Source organism: Pan troglodytes, chromosome 15 (assembly GCF_028858775.2).
Source record: "Pan troglodytes isolate AG18354 chromosome 15, NHGRI_mPanTro3-v2.0_pri, whole genome shotgun sequence".
NCBI classification, from domain to species: Eukaryota; Metazoa; Chordata; class Mammalia; order Primates; family Hominidae; genus Pan; species Pan troglodytes.
Window position 1 is genome coordinate 57,181,357 of NC_072413.2, and position 17,291 is coordinate 57,198,647.

The window sequence follows — 17,291 nt, forward strand, 5'->3', positions numbered from 1 at the left end:
TGTCTTCTAACACTATCAATGGCTTTACCTCTTTAAAAAAATGTTACATAAGTGGAATCATACAGTATATACTCTTTTTACTCAATGTTTTTTGATGCGGTTCCTCATATTTTCACACGTAGACATAGCTTGTTAATTCTCATAGCCAGATAGCACGGGTTGGCAAACTATGGCTTACAGGCTTACAGGCCAGCTGACTGTTTTGTAAATAAAGCTTTATTGGAACACAGCCATACTCATTCCTTTATGTCTACGACTGCTTTCATGCTACAATGGCAGCACTGAGTAATTGTAACAGAGATCATATGGCCCTCAAAGCCTAAAATATTTACTACCTGGCCCCTTACAGAAAAAAGTTTGCCAACCTCTGCGATACAGTATTATGTGCCTATGCCACAATCTATTTATCCACTGTACCGTTGATGAGCAACTGTGTTGATTTTAGTTTGGGGCTATCATGGAGTTGCCAGATTTAGCAAATAAAAATACCTAATGTCTCCTTAAATTTGAATTTCAGACAAACAATAAATATTTTTAGTGTAAGTATATCCCAAATATTGTATGGCAACCCTAGGCTATATGAATACATATATGAATATATGAATAGCATAACTATGAACATTTGAATAGGTAACTTTTGGTGAACACATATATACAACTCTGTTAGGTATATTGCTAGCAGTGAAATTGCTCAGCCATAAAGGATGTGTATGCTCATGCTTAGCAAATACTAATAAAGATTTTTCCAAAGCAGGTTTACCAGTTTACAGTTTCACTAGCAGTGTAAGATTTGTTTCTTATCTTTGGCAATGCTTAGTATAGTTGGTCCTTTTAATTTTAACCAATGTGATGGGTATGTGGTGGTATCCCATTATAGTCTTAATTTATATTTTCCTGCTGACAAATGAATTTAAGCATTAGTTGGGCTGTCTTTTTCATGATGGCCAGTGATTTATTATATGTTCTAGCTTCAGTTGGTGAACTAGAACAATTATATATCCTTTCTCTTTGTCTCTTCATTTTCTCTCTCTTCAGAATTTGACTTGGGGAAGAAGAAGAAAAGAAGGTGGATTTCAGCATGAAAGAATCTAAACAGTCATTAGTGAACAAATGTGTAGCAGTGCTGTCCAACAGAACTTTCTGAAGAAGTAATGGGAATACTCTGTATCTGTGATGTCCTGTATGGTAGCCACTGGCCTCACACAGCTCTTGAGCACTTGAAATGTGGCTACTGTGACTGAGTAATTGAGTTTTAAAATTTCATCAATTTTAATTCATTGAAATTTAAATAGCCACATGAGGCCAGTGACTACAGAATTGAACAGCACAGGTCTCACAGATGGGCTAAGAGTAAGCCAGTTACGAAGAAGCTGATACAGGAAGACCAGCTAAAATATGTCAAAGGAGAGTTTCTCTTTCTGAACTCCGAGGAGCTGTTCAAATAAGACTGGTCTGGAGAGAGTTTTGGGTGGCTGGAGGTATTTTCACCCCTCCACTTACTGTGCCTAACCTTAGTATTGTTGCCATTCTCACATTTCTGTATGACTCCATCTCCCTTGTTCTGTTCCGATGCTGCTTTTTCAGTTTTTCTGAGCTCTCAATTAAACACAGTGAAATGAATCTCCTCCAAGTGCCTTTTTAGTGACTAAACTGAATAGTTGGCTCAGAATGCTACAAAGTCCTCTCCCTCAGGAAGAACCAAGTTTTACCATTAAGATCCTGATAGATTTACCAGCTTTAACTGACACCTCTTGGGGTGGCTTCCAGATTCACACTTTCTCCTTTTTGAGAAGACTCCCAGACACATGGGGATAGGTCCTGAGTGATCATATTTGAGCCACACAGTCTTGTTATACTTGCTGTAGATCCATGGTTCAAAAACATTCAAGTGTGTCTGAATCAGCTGGAGGACTTGTGAAGACACATGTGGTGGGACCCATGCCTAAAGCTTCTTTTCCAGCAGGTGTGTAGGTGTGGCCCAAGTATCTGCATATCTAACAAGTTCTCAGGTGATACTGATGTTGCTGGTCTGGGGATTGTACTTTAAGATAATTAAGTCAGGGACTGTTGCCTGACATAGGACAATAAGCTTCTCTCAGGAATTTGAAATTTGGAACAAAGAGCTCGGAGTCTGAGTGCTAGTAGACCAGTGCTCTGGAGAGAAGGTCTGAAAACTACCACTGCTTAGGTTCCTAGTTTGTCCAGTTCCTGTTTGTCTTGAGCCTTGGTTGTCTAATCCTTTGAATAAATCCCATTACATTCTTTGTTTTGCATAAACTGGCCATAGAAAGTTTTTGTTGTCTGCCCCTAAAAGAACTTTAACTAAAGTGTGAGTATGTCAGTTAAAGTGTTCCACCAAAAAAACAGAAACGATTCTAAGTAGTATTTAAAACAGAGATAATGTGGTCCAGAGAATTGGCCATACTGTGATAGAAGATCTGTGAAGCCAAACACCCAACGCAGAGATTAGCAACAGCAGGAAGCTATCTCTCCCGCTAGGCAAGAGGGACAAAGGGAGAAGGTGGTGTTACAAGGCCAGGGTGACCTGGAAGAAGCTGGAACCATGACAGACCAGTCCAACAAGGAAAATGCTGCTGCCACTGCCAGAAACATCACCCAATGCACCTCTGAGGAAGTGAAGAAATTCCCTAGCTTCTCTCTTCCTCCTGCCTACAATCCCCCAGCAGTGCCTCTCCATGCTGGGAAGCTTGGGAAAAGCTCCCTATGTTACTGAGGACAGCAGGGGATCCTGAGGAAGAACATATAGATCTGAGAACAAGTCAAGGACTGGCACTGTTCAACCCTGAATTTCTCATTTTAGTCTTCAAAGTACATTTTGCCTACTTACCAATTAGAGTGAGATAATATGTGCATGCTATATTCTTTCTAATAGTCTCTGTTAAGAATAAGAATTTTTAATTTAAATGGGTTTTTATTACCTTGTTCCATAATTAGGCCTGACATTTCTGAGATAATCTTTTGGGAAAAATTGCAAATGATATCAAGAACTAACATTTGTATAGTGCTTTTCAGTTTGAAAAATATTTTTACATGCTTCATTTAATTTAATCCTCAAAAACCTCATGAAATATATATTATTGTTAACCCTATTTTATAAATAAGGAAACTGAGGCTCAGAGAGAATAAATAACACAAATATGCAAAGTAACATGGATCACAAATAATGGAATGGCACAATCCCAAACCTGGGCTTAGCACACAACCTTGATTGTTGCAAAACACCAAGCTATTGCATGAAAGTACACGCAAGGCTACAAACTTTCATTTCTTTCTCTCTGTTGATAACTCATTTCCTCCTTTATCTAAAATCCAGTATCTACAGTAAAACCTTGTAACCAGCACTGAGAGAGGTGATTTTAAAAGATCATCAAAATGCTTCGTGGTGCCTTCTCCTCATCCCCTACCTGTATAGACTGTCAAATCTGTTCTTAGTGGTCTCACAGGTTCCTAATTAATAGGCCACGATTATGGGATGAGGCAGGGCTTTTCATAAGGTCTTCAGAACAGCAGCAGTTATGTAAAATGAAAAGATAGAAAGTAAAGAAACCCATTTTGACTGAGAATATCAATTAGCTAGACAGAGTGGGTGTTTTTGATGATTTATGAGACTACTTGGCCACCTAGAAAAAATTAAATGCAAACATACACAATGATTGTGTATGAAAGTGAGTGAGAGAGAGTGTGTGTGTGAGTTTCCTTCTGTCTCCAAAGAAGTGGTTAAGCTTCCTCTGCTGCTAGTTCTACAGACTGTATTTCTCATGTTAAAGAGCCATCTTTGTTTCCCTTGGTTACCAATGAAACTGTGCAGGGATCAGTTCAAATCCATCACCACTTGCAGATAATTTTTCCAAACACAATGCCCTCTTTCTACATCTATTATCTATATTTATAGTTATTAGATAGGAAGAGCAGTTCACATGTGCATTTCTCCACATTTATGTGCTTACAGTCTATTGTGTATGCTGTCCTTTATATGGAGATGACTATGTCACATGGCACATCCCTATAATATTGTTAAAGAGAATGGAATGTTTGTTTTCAGACAGACTGCATCTTCTCCTTCATTACTGAAGAGCCAAGAGAACTTGTTGTAAGGTGATTTCTCCATTAAAATTACTCCTCAGAGTGTGCCTCAGTAACATACTTTTATCTACAAGGATAAGCCCTGTCTTAACAGAAAGGCTCCACATTCAATTTATTGACTCAATAAATTTCAGGCTCACTGATTATGTTTCAATCTAAAAGCTTTACACAGTTATAAAATTAGAAGAGCCTTTAGAATCATCCCAGGTCAAGTTTCTCTCTGAATATTTTTCCACCATGAACTGCGTTACATTAAGTCTACCCATTAGTTAGAATATCAGTGATTATATCCTTGATCTGATGGCCAGGGGAAAATTTATATTGTCAGAGTTCATTTTAGATAATATTTGAAACGGAAGAAGTAGCTGAGGACAGAAGAGCAACATTCAAAGCTATCTTCTTTCGGGGGAGAAAAGTGGGTCTTGTCTATAAAGAACAGGCTTGTTAAAAGAACATCAGAATTCATCGCTAAACATCTCTCTGAGCAAAACAAAGCATTTCCTCTCCCCTGAGATCCTCAACTAATTTCATAAATATTTTTTCACTTGAACCCAACTTAGTGTTGCAGAATGAAAGGAGAAAATAAATGATAAGAAGAGTTCCACCAACACTTCAGTAGGGAGTTGTCTGAAATCTTAATTGTGAACCTTTTTTTCACAAGATGCACAGTCTTCTAGAGATTTTGCTAGTGGAACGGGTGTGTGAGCTGATCATTATATGGAATTGAGACACATCAAATGCCATTAAAATTTACATTTACAACTCGAGTAACTAAATGCATTGATTCTTTTCATATTAATAGACACTTGGTATTCACTGAATAATGAAAAATGCCACGGAAAAAATTATGTATTAACAATACAACCTGCCTAAAGGGTCAGAATTCTGCTACACACCTTTTGCTTACCTTTAAATAAATATTTAGGTGTGTTAAGAGCAGGGCAATTCTTGAACGGCACGATGTTGTTTGGTTTAATGTCTTTATAAAAATATTTGAAAAGGTATGGAAAATGAGGTGAGAGTGTTGTGGATTTAAAAACATGTGTATACATAGATACACAATTATTAAAACTTTAGACAAGGACGTTTTCTTCCTGGGAGTGGAGAGCCACCAGGGCGGGAAGTCTGCTGCAGGGATGAACAAAAGCATGGCTGCACGATAGTATTATCTTTGCAGCAGCAGCAGGCGCCCTGACGGAGGGTTGCGGCGACTGTCTAGTCTATCACACCGCATTTCTGGTAGTGACAACCTCCGTTATTCTGTCAGCTCAGCCGACTAAGTGGTTCCCCGCGTTCTGCCTGGTCACCTTGTCTCCGTTAAACGGGAAGCAGAAAAGAGAAAGGTGAATTGAGGAGGTACAAGGAGATTCCTCCGCCTTGGGACCGGCGTCGCCCCATCCTCTGGAAGTGTTGAGCGGGGAGAATTCGAGGACCGTATTTAACCCAGAAAACAGTAAGCCCTCTGAATTAGCTGCTACGCCTGGGGAAGGCAGAAAAGTCTTAATCGTCCCTTCCCAGCAGGGACCAAGAAAGACCAGTTAGAGCGAGCCTGGCCGGACCACGCGAGCCCCGGACCTCTCCGATCCTTCAGAGCCCGCGCCGGGCAAAGTAGAGGTCAAGTCAACAGACACGACCGCAGGGCAGCCCTCCCACTCTCCCGTGCGGTCCGCAGCTCGGCTTCGGAACGACCACCGCTAACACTGCAAGGCTGTAAGGCTGGGAGGGGGCGGGTCCTGAAGGGGGCGGGAATAAGCGGCGGGGCAGAAGGGCCGAGGAGTGTGTCGGGAGATGTAGTTCCACGAGTCCCGACAGCAAAGCTGTCCCGGCTCCGCTAATAGATTGGGACTACTACTCCCAGGAGTCTGCGCGCCCGACCGGAGCGTCCATGCGCAGTGGGAGCCACTTTGTATCCTATCAGGCGAGGAGAGGGTGATGTCACCTGCGAGTTAGTAACCTACGAGCGGCTGTGAAGGAAACTGTTTAACCGGATCCCATTGTACCCAGAGTGCAGAGCCGCCTTTCCAGCATGCAGGGGCTGCTCAGGTAAGGGGGACGCTCCTCCTTGCCCGCCGCACTCATTCATTAAGTGGCACCGCTCAGTGGTGCGGGGGTGGGCGTGCTTCCGTGGGCTGGGCGCTGGGTTCGCGGCGCGCCCTCCTGCTGCCTCCCCGGAGCTCCCGGGCCAGTAGGTAAATATTAAACCCGTCCTTCAGGTTGGGTCTGGGTGGGAACGGGACCGAGACAGCTCTCGGCTGCCTAGCTGGGGGTGGGAAAATGGCTGCAGCGCAACGCAAACCGAGGCAGCAGGGAGGAAGACGCCCCCAAGGACTGGGGTCCCTCCCTTTCTTTCTAAGGCGCCCGGCTGGCCGGGGAGCTGGCGGGGTAACACTCGCCGCCTTGCTGAAGGCTCCCCGGGGCTGGGGCCGCGGGTACTGCAGCGGCGTCCGGGAGCTCCCGGCCCGGCGGCTCCGAGAGGGAGAACCCCGAGGCAGGCTTGGTGGACACGGCGGTGGCGACAGGGAAGGAGGGACTCGTGTACCCGTTCGCGTCCGAGCAGAGCCCCCAGTGCCCCTGGCACCCTCACTTCCAGCCCCATTCGAAAGGGACGGAGCGCCTGTAATTCAGACTAAGTTGGACCTAAATGTTTCAAAACAGAGAGAAGGGAAATCGGGCGTTGCGGAGGGAGAGCAGGGTGTTGGCGGCCGGGGAGGCTGCGCCGCCTGCGGACCCGGTTGTGAGGCACCGCAGAGGGCTCTTGCCGCCCGTCCCTCTCGGGAGGGCGCATCTCAGTCTCCACGGTCCCTTGGTGTAGAGCACCTGGGCTGGGGCGAAGCGCCTGCCCTGAAGCCCTGGGCCAGGAGGTGGTAGCGCGGGGGTGGAGGTGTCGGATAATCTAATGATTAGGCTCGCTGTGGGGCAGGAGGGCTGGATAATCGGGTTTACCCAGCTGGTTCTGAAAGCCAACTGCTTGTGATCGGCTTGCCCTCTGGAGACGTGCAGGAGGCCCAGAGCTCTCAGTCCTCTGGATGTTCTTTGCCTTTCCTAGTACCTTCATTTGTTCGTTTACTCATTCATCAAACCCTGCTAAGGTCTCAAGTTGTTCACGGCCTGGCTTTGCGGAGCTTCCTCTCGCCCCATAACATATTTAGTGATGCCTGAACTCCATTCCCCTCTCCTTCATCTCCACTTTCTGGAGAGCATCAAGAGCAAATGCCACCGTGACCGTTTTGCTGGTAGTTTCTTGAGATTCGAGCAGGACCCAGTGAATCGAAGCGGAGTTGCCTGCAAGATGAATCCCGTTGCCATGGCGACTCCTGCCTTCGGAATCTTAGCCGCTGCCACTGCTGTTTCGATTCGATGTGGCTCTGCGGGCAGCTGGGAGGGAGTGGCTAGTGGGTGTGGTCAAACGCTCGCCCTAGCCCAGCTGCTCTCTCCTCCTCCCCCCTTTCACAGCCCCGGGACTCTCCCCTTTCTCTCCTAAATAGCTTGGACACAGTTCTAAACCCCTTTCCCTTCCCCGTGCCACACCTCATCACGCCACCTCTCTCCCTGAAACTAATTGTTTGGCGCCTTTTTCCTGAGGCAAACTCTGAAAATTATAATTTGAAAAATCTCTTCCCCCTTTCGGGCTAGCCGCATCATTTCCCCAATAAGGTAGTTTATGGTGTTGGAGGCAGCTTTGTCATGAAAGGCGCCCTCCCCTGTTGTGCATAAAGAGCTCTCTGGTCACCAGCAAAGGCCCTCAATTTGCTCTAGGTGCAGCTGATTGGAAGTGATTAGGGACAATTAATAACGGCTGGAAGACACTGCAGTCCCTTGTGGTTCTCATAAAATCTAAAGCCAGGCTAGAGGGTGCAGGTCCTTGAGGGTGAAGCATGCAGGGCCATAACCAGGAGCCTTGGGTCCTACTCTGGCTCTGTCAGTCACTGGCTACTCCACGTTGGGATTAACCCTTTACCTCTGGGGACCTCAGTCTTCTCTTTGGTAATGTGAAGAAAGGGTAGAGAGGGTTTCCTAACGTTAATTCTAGGCGCAATGGCCTATGATTCCAAGATAGACTTGGTCATTGTCCTTTTTCGTCCCCGACCCCAAAGTAATCTGAAGTTAAGGGTTTAAACTTGGCTTCTGATACTGTGCCATCAGGTTATATGGACAAGGCAGCTATGTGACTGTTTATAATACTGTTTATACTACCACTACTATTATTCCAGTATCTGGACCCTTCTAATTATACTTTAGTATTATAACTAATTGTTTAGGTTTTGCCTTTTTATAGATTCCTAATGAATGCAGTTATTTGTAATTGCATTAAGTGTAATTGACATATAAATATTTTGTTTCCCCTCTGCTTGCATTTTATACCAATGTGCATTATCACAGATGTTGCAATTATGGGGGAAAGTGTGTATATGAGAGTGTCTATGCATGTGTATCCATAGTCAGGTAAATGCTTGGGATTGCTGTGTGCTTGGTGGTTGACACTTAAGATCTTATTTTAAGTAGGTAGCTACATCCCCATGAGGAAACAGGATCAGAAGTTGTCACTTTTTTCCCGGAACTTACCATTAAATGAAAATTTCCTTCATTCTTCTGCTTGTCTACCCTACTAGATTATAAGCTCCTTGAGGGCAGTGTCTTTGTTTTGTCCTTTTCTGTCCCCCCAGCATTTAGAGCAGTTTGTTCATTTGTAGGTCTTTAATAAATATATGTTAAATGAATATTAACTAGCAGAACTATGATTGGAGATCCAAGGTCTATTATTTCCACTGATAGTTCTGTCATCCGTGGTAATATTCCCCTTAGCTTTCTATCAAGCAGTTTCATTTCATCATAAACCAAAACTTGTCTGGCATAAAAGGCCTTCTATGTATTTGAAATAGACATATTTCCTAATTATTTGCTTTTAGAATACATTCACTCACATCGACTGTTTCTTTGTAGTTACAATTTCTTATTACCCCTGAACCAGGCATTTCTAGATTTCTCTCAGTTGCACTATCCTTGGCCCAGATAATCTTCCCAGGAGGTGTGTGACACGTGAATAGGGAGAGACACCAAGAGAAAGATACCCAGAAGCCTTTGCCAGGCCACCAGTGTCTCCCAGAAGAGCTGGGAGACAATAGTCCTCCCACCTGAGGCAGAGCCGTTCCGTAAACAGGATCAGTTGTTTCAGGCTGGTTGATGTGAAAGAAATGTGAAAGAACATTTGCCTAATATTTGTAACATGTTACCATCCAGTAGTCTGATTCTGTGGGTTTTCAGGAGCATAAATTAGTAAATTAGTGAGGAGGTGTGATAATGAAGAGGGTGTGGTGGGTCACATCCTTGGGTGGTGCTTACAGGAGCTCCATGAATAGGTGCTAAGGAATTTGAATCCTGGCTTTCTTGTTTTGTGGACATGTTCTGCTTGTTAAGGGGTGTGTGTGTGTGTGTGTGTGTGTGTGTGTGTGTGTGGTTTTGAGCTACTTTGTTTAAAAGGCTGCTTTTAGTGTTGGCACTATGGTCCTTAAAACAAATAAGGTGTTTATAAGCAAAAGTTCTGATTGAAAGTGTTTCATTTTGTAAATATTTGGGAGATGGCATAAAGAGAAACTTGAGGTCTTGTGTGAAAACACTTTAAAGTTGCAGCTGTTGGACCAGAGGAAACATGCTTTTCCAACAAAGCTTGGTATCCTTGAGTGCCCTAGGTGTTTGGTTCAGGAAATAATCACAGAGCTTGTAACTGCTGTGGGGCCCTCCCTGGCTTCAAGCCGTGCTCTGGTATTTCCAGTGTTAAGTCTATCCTTATATTGCCGGAAACAAAGCAAGGTGTCCAACTTGGGTTAGCAAACTTGTTTTCTCTCTAGAGGGGACACCAGTCAAAATAGAAGTTCTATATTCTGTTGTGATTTTTTCCTCTTTGGATGAGGAATATGGTGACTTATTTTGGTATTACAATTTCTAACTTGGTAATAGAGGTAATATTCTAAGTGAATACCAATCTTAAGTACGCACAGCATCTGTTGTAGTGGTTTCAAGACCTCAAAGTTTAGGCCGGGCGCGGTGGCTCAAGCCTGTAATCCCAGCACTTTGGGAGGCCAAGTCGGGCGGATCATGAGGTCTGGACATCGAGACCATCCTGGCTAACACGGGGAAACCCCGTCTCTACTAAAAATACAAAAAATTAGCCGGGTGTGGTGGCGGGTGCCTGTAGTCCCAGTTACTCAGGAGGCTGAGGCAGGAGAATGTCCTGAACCAGGGAGGCGGAGCTTGCAGTGAACGGAGATCGCGCCACTGAACTCCAGCCTGGACTACAGAGCGAGACTCCGTCTCAAAACAACAACAACAACAACAACAACAACAACAACAACAACAACAACAACACCCCCCTCAAAGTTTAGAGGAAATTGATTGCACAGGTACTATTTAAGAAACTGGTACTGAGAGCATTTTCTCTATTTCTGTATGTGGCTTGGAGGTAATGTCTGGTTGACAGATCAGGCTAGGGTGGATGATACCCCTCTTGAAGATGCATTCACTTAGCAAGTGTACTGTCTTTTATGTAGATTATATTATTTAGAATGGCTGAGGCTGCTGATAGAGACCAGCGTTGAAGTGTGGATCTGAAGTTCACCCCCTTTCTCTGAGCTGTCACCTTGTTTGTAGCCCCACTGAAACAGGGACAGACGAACATGAGATTCAAGTTGATTTTAGTGACCTATATTTCATCCAGCAGATTTTTTTTTTTCAGAAAAAAAGGTTACCTTTTAATTTTTTAGTATCCTTTCCACTGTTCTAGGAGCAGGGGGAGAACAGAGCATTTCAGGGAGAGTTTGCATTCATAGTCCACAAGTTTGCATACATAGAACATGTGTCTAAAAATGAACTGAATGTTAAGTCCTAGAAGCACAGCAACAAGTGTACAGAGCCTTCCCCATCACTCCCAATTAATCTGGGGTTACCAAATACACCCTCAGCTTTGGTGAGCTTGTTTTCCTCATTGATGTTTAAGCGTTCCTAGTTTTTACTCTGTCTGTGACTTTCTGCAGTAATGGCTGTCCACGTCTGGAATGTGCTTCCCTCTGAGTGTCTGGATTATCCTGTGCTTTCATATCTAGCTCAGGTGCCACAGCTTCCACGAAGCCTTCCCTGCCCTTCCTCCTTAAAGCACTTAGCTTGACCACACAACACTTACAGCTAATTTGATACCGATATTGTATGTGAGGTGCCTACCTCATGCCAAGCCCTTTCTAATACTTTCCATGGGCTACGTCATTGACTGCACATAATTATACAAGATAGATACTTTTATTGCCATGTTCTAGATGAGGAAACTGACTGCACATAATTATACAAGATAGATACTTTTATTGCCATGTTCTAGATGAGGAAACTGAGGCACAGAGAAGTTAAAGAACTTGCCTAGCTTAGGCCACACAGCCTGTAAGTGGCAGACCAGGTTAGGGACTCAAGCAGTCTAGTTCTTTATACATCCTGATGTTGCCTGGTTTCTGACTTTCCGGCATGTTATTCTTTTCTCTGCAACTCGAGTTGGGGGAATCACAGCTTCCTTTGAGTCTCTTAATTCTCAGACAGTGCTGGGTCAGTAAGTCCTGGATTAATTGAGAGTAAAATGACTTCTTCATGTCATAGGTTCTTACAGCCTGATTTTCTGGAACAGAAAATGTTGTGTGAGATTAAAAATGTTGTTTTTGAGTATTTAAATGATAAAACTTTGGAGCTCTCTTTTGCTGTATGAACGATAGACAAATTATTTGAAAAAGGAAATGCTCTTATATTACAACTCTAAATCTGTTTGGAGCCTGTCCAGCATTAGACCTTATTTCTTAAGTGAGGTAACTTTTCACTGGGTTGAATCCCTCATCTGATAAAAGATATTCTCACCCTGAACAGGGCCACAGAAGCCTGTGTTGAGAGTTAAGAGGGCCCATAATTTCTCAGCCTCCCTCTTCCCTGTAGTCTTTTAACATAAATTGTGAAAGCTCTTTTGAAAAGAAAATAATGAACACTTGAGCAGTAGTCAAGCATGTAATCTAATATTGGATAGCCTTAGATATTAAAATAAACTTTTCCCCCCCACCTCAGAAGAGATACTTTTATTTATTTTTACAGTGGAGCAAATTTGGTGCCAAATAAACAATTTCTATTCTTTTAAACCATAGCCACAGTTTTGAATTAAATGGGGAAAACTAGGGAAGCAAGTTCAATTTCCAATGCAGTTGGTACGATTTCGTGACTTACAATAGATCTTTTCCTTTTGGCTTAAAACTAGATATTGTGCCACTTAGACAATATTTAATGAAGACAATTGACTAAAACACAAGGAAATAATAGGAAAGCTATGCCTTAACGGCATATTGCCAGGAAGGGAAACATGGAAACAAAAGGCTTGTTAGCCATTAGGCTACACAATCATAAAATTTTTTGAACAGACATTGATTTCAGAAGGTTTTTCTTTTTTCTTAATCATTCATCTTGTTATACTTTTTTTTTTTTTTTTTTTTTTTGAGACAATCTTGCTCGTCATCCAGGCTGGAGTGCAGTGGTGCGATCTCAGCTCACTGCAAGCTCCGCCTCCCAGGTTCACGCCATTCTCCTGCCTCAGCCTCCTGAGTAGCTGGGACTACAGGTGTCCACCACCACGCCCAGCTAATTTTTTGTATTTTTAGTAGAGATGGGGTTTCACCGTGTTAGCCAGGATGGTCTCGATCTCCTGATCTCCTGATCCGCCTGCCTCGGCCTCCCAAAGTGCTGGGATTACAGGTGTGAGCCACCGTGCCTGGCCTCATCTTGTTATACTTTTTAAGTATGTCATTCACCTTTAGTAATAACCTGGGTTTATTCTGTTCTATAAATTACACCAGGATTGGGGTTTTAAGGCTACCTGTATTTCTGCTGGCACACAATTAAGGTCACCTATTAAACTGGTCTTTGTCATTTTTATGTCTAAAAAAAATACCTGCAGTGTGATTGGAAAATGTTGCCTATCTGATAGACTTCCTGAATTTAGGCTTACAAGAGTAGATAGCCCAGATCCTAGCTTTGGGCATTGTTGGGGTGATACAGATGCCCATCTTTTATTTTCTGAGATAGGTTCTTATATTCTGGCTTGTTGGCTAGCTCAGTTTGTTAGTGACATACAAACCAGGTCAAGGGCATGGGTTAGCTTTGCCTTGTTTTGGAGCCACAAACTGTACCTGTAATTCTAGTCAGATTTTTTGTTTCTTTTTTTTTTAAATTAATCATGCTTTTGGGGACTAGACTATACATTGTGGACATATCAGTGCACAGCTATCACTACTAAGGGCAAAAAAAGGTGCCATATTTTAAAGCGAACTGGTAGGGAAACCCTGTAAGTGAGAGGCAAGACTGCCAGCAGCTTGCTAAGGAACCGGTTGTATGCTTCTGACAGTTGTCCTCCTGTGAAGATTAGGTCAGGACTAGGGGCAGCTTCTTGAAAGTTTGCCAAAGCCAATAGCCTTGATCTTTTTCCTTTCTTGGCAGAATGACAGATGCCATCAATGTGTGTTTGGGTGCTACTTCTGGGCTTACTCTTAGATAAAGTTCTGGATATTTGTGCCCAAGAAGAACAGTAAAGGATGGTGGTCAACATTATTCACCAGATGAGATAGATTGTTCATATGTGCCTAAGCTTAAATTTGTATTAGTTTCATAGAGATTTGGTAAAACCAAGCAGTGAAATGTTTAGACACAAGTTAGAACCCGCAGTTCTGTAACAAGAGGTTTAGACCAGGGACCCTTCTAAATCCCCAGAATTTACTACAAAATTAATTGTAAGAAATGGGCTGGGTGCGGTGGCTCACGCCTGTAATCCCAGCACTTTGGGAGGACGAGGCGGGCATTTTAAGGTCAGGAAGTCGAGACCATTCTGGCTAACACGGTGAAACCCCATCTCTACTAAAATTACAAAAAATTAGCCGGGCGTGGTGGCGGGCGCCTGTAGTCCCAGCTACTCCGGAGGCTGAGGCAGGAGAATGGCGTGAACCCGGGAGGCGGAGCTTGCAGTGAGCTGAGATCCTACCACTGCACTCCAGCCTGGGTGACAGAGCGAGATTCCGTCTCAAAAAAAAAAAAAAAACAACAAAACAAAAACAAAACAAAAAACCCACAAAAAGACTAATTGTAAGAAATTAAAGGAAATGAAACAGACAGCTTAAACTGAAGAAACTTGCTGCATTCTCTATTCTTGAAAGTTGGTGAAATTGTGAATATGGAAAATGTCATACATTTCTGTTCAAGGCAACCCATTTGGAATTCTTTTTTCTTTTTTGAGACGGAGTCTCGCTCTGTCGCCCAGGCTGGAGTGCAGTGGCGCGATCTCGGCTCACTGCAAGCTCCGCCTTCCAGGTTCCCGCCATTCTCCTGCCTCGGCCTCCCTGGTAGCTGGGACTACAGGCGCCCACCACCACGCCTGGCTAATTTTTTGTATTTTTAGTAGAGACGGGGTTTCACCGTGTTAGCCAGGATGGTCTCGATCTCCTGACCTCGTGATCCGCCCGACTCAGCCTCCCAAAGTGCTGGGATTACAGGCGTGAGCCACTGCGTGAATTATTTTTTCAAATGCAACTACAGTTAACTCATTATTAGTGGCTGCTATTTGATTTAGGCTGATGGTGGAAAAGAAACAACAATACCATTTCTGTTTGGTTTCCCCATCCTGTTTGTTTGGCAGTCATTTCTGCGTTAGAGGTACTTTGTTCAGCACTGTTGGTAATGTGAACTAAAAGTTGCAGGACATGCAATAAATAAATGCTGGAATTGAAGCCAATGGCTGAGACTGACCGCACCATGTTCTCAGAAGGTTAAATGAACAGGCCTGCTATTATATTTTCGTATTTTAAAAATCAAGAATAGAGATTAAACTGGAAATACTCTATGACCCATTTAGGGCTTGAGATTCTGTGAGTAGGTAACACTTCCAACTATAGAAGTTCTAGGAACTGTGGCAGGAAACTGCCTTGCCTATGATATTTTCTGCTAAGGGCTGGTTAAAATGTTTTTAAAAATGTATATAGTTTTACATTTAACCCAATTTCTTTTCAGGCTGTGTCTGAAGTTACGTTTCTTCCATACCTTACCTTTTCTTTCTATACTCCCTGCATTGCAATTTGACAGTTCTGCTCCTTTGGCTTCTCTGTGGGCAGGGTGAGATGGCTGTCTCCAGTCTGCCAAGTTCCATATCTTGGGAGCCCCATCACTGACCTTACAGAAAAGCATGTCTTCCCCCCCTTAACCCTCTAACTTAGAATGAGAGCTGTGAGGCAGCTGGGAGAGGAAGGCTTACATTGTAATTCTGTCAAGCTCAGATTGTTTTTCTGACGAACAAGTTGAGGGAAGTAGGTAGAGGGGAGGACAGAGAGAGTTGCTGGGTTTCACTTATCTTATCATTTGTTTCCCTCTGGATGGCCTTTGTTTATGCTGTCTCTTCAGGCCAGGAATTCCTCCAACAGAAATCATGCGTACACTCGGGGACATTCATATCGGGGCTTCCTTCTTGTGTTTCCATTTGCTGATTTGACTTTCTTTTCTTTTCTTTCTTTCTTTTTTTTTTTTTTTTTGAGACGTAGTCTTGCACTGTTGCCCAGGCTGGAGTACAGTGGCGCAATCTCGGCTCACTGCAACCTCCGCCTCCTGTGTTCAAACAATTCTCCTGCCTCAGCCTCCCAAGTAGCTGGGATTACAGGTACCCGCCACCATGCCCAGCTAATTTTTCTATTTTTAGTAGAGACAGGGTTTCAACATATTGGTCAGGCTGGTCTCAAACTCCTGACCTTGTGATCCGCCTGAACTCCTGACCTCATGATCCGCCTGCCTCGGCTTCCCAAAGTGCTAGGATTACAGGCATGAGCCACCGTGCCTGGCCCCATTTGCTGATTTGCCTTTCTTCTCTACAGCCTGATCCGGAAGGAGGGGTGGAAATACTTAACCTGCTTTTAATGCTTCTGTTAGGGGATAAAGAGATTTTAAAACAGTGATGTGGGGCAAACATGTGGATGACTTTTCTAATGAGGAAGGAGGATAATGCTGAGTAAATGTAGATTCAATTTACATGTAACTTCTGTTTGGTAGAGTGTTTAATCACACGTTTGACACCTTGAATGAAATCTCTTCACCTGTCTTTTGGTGCTTTGCAATTGCACAGAGGAAAAGACACACTCTTTGATTTTAGGTTCAGTATGGGTAATCATGGCAATTCCTTTAAACTTTCCGGACCTCTCTTTCCTCATTCACAGTGTATTAACATAGAATAAGCTATCTTCTGGATAAAAATTCTAAATTTTTGGGAAGACAGTATCCTCTTAAAATAATGACCTCACTTATGTGGCACTGTGTACTCATCAAAGTAATATCCATTGAGTTTCCCTAAAATGGAGATCGGTGAGGGAGAACTCCGATTTTTCACCTCCAGTTTTCAGCCTTGGCTGCCCCTGCCTTGGCATGGTGTCCTGAGATCCTGTTCTTGGCTGGAGCTAAGCCCCATGATCTGATCCCCAGTCTCTTCTCAACTGCACAACTCAGGAGTTTTGTAGGATATAAGGGATGAAACTCGACAGAGTCTTTTGGTGATCATACCGTTCTGTTTAAATTGATCATCACTTTTTAGTTTCTACTTAATTGTTTTTCTTTTTTTAAATTTGACATGAGGTCTTGAACTCCTGGCCTCAAGCAATCCTCCTGCCTCAGCCTCCCGAGTTGCTGGGATTACAGGCGCGTGCAACCGTGCAGGGCTGATCATCACTTTAAACTGGAGTCTGACCACCAGAGGGTCCACAGAGTGAATGTAGCCAGCTGTCCATGTTTTGCTTGGCCAGCACAGTATTATTTTTAAAAAGGAGTGATATTTTAGTGAGCATTTATGTTCTGATTTGTCACAGACCTTACCACACTCTAGTGCCTAATGCACAGCCACTTAGTTTATGTGATATTTATCTCCTTGGCCCTTGAAGGCATTGAGTTTGTGATTCCTATTTTCAACTAAATTAAATTGGGATGAATGTCTCTTGAAAGGTTTATCTAGCAGTGGGTTGGCAGATGACCCATTTTTGTACTCTAACCCAGGGTTTCCCAACATCAGCACTCTTGAAATTTGAAACTGGATAATTATTTGTTGTGAGGCAGATTGTGCTGTGCACTGTAGGATGTTTAACAGCATCCCTGGCCTCTAC

At 43.4% G+C, this 17,291-nt stretch overlaps 1 protein-coding gene across 6 annotated transcripts in view; it reads left to right on the plus strand.

Moving 5' to 3' along the window:
* Positions 1-5,839: 5,839 nt before the first annotated feature.
* The window catches only part of DAAM1 (dishevelled associated activator of morphogenesis 1), a 183,196-nt gene continuing 171,744 nt past the window's right edge, over positions 5,840-17,291 (plus strand). For 4 of the 6 annotated variants that reach the window (XR_010151138.1, XR_010151139.1, XM_016926912.4 and 1 more), the window contains exon 1: positions 5,840-6,147. The gene's annotated coding sequence lies outside the window, so the exon portion shown is untranslated. Of the gene's footprint in view, positions 6,294-17,291 lie in introns of all 6 variants that reach the window. The other 2 variants (XM_016926913.4, XM_054666612.2) reach the window with 1 other exon arrangement.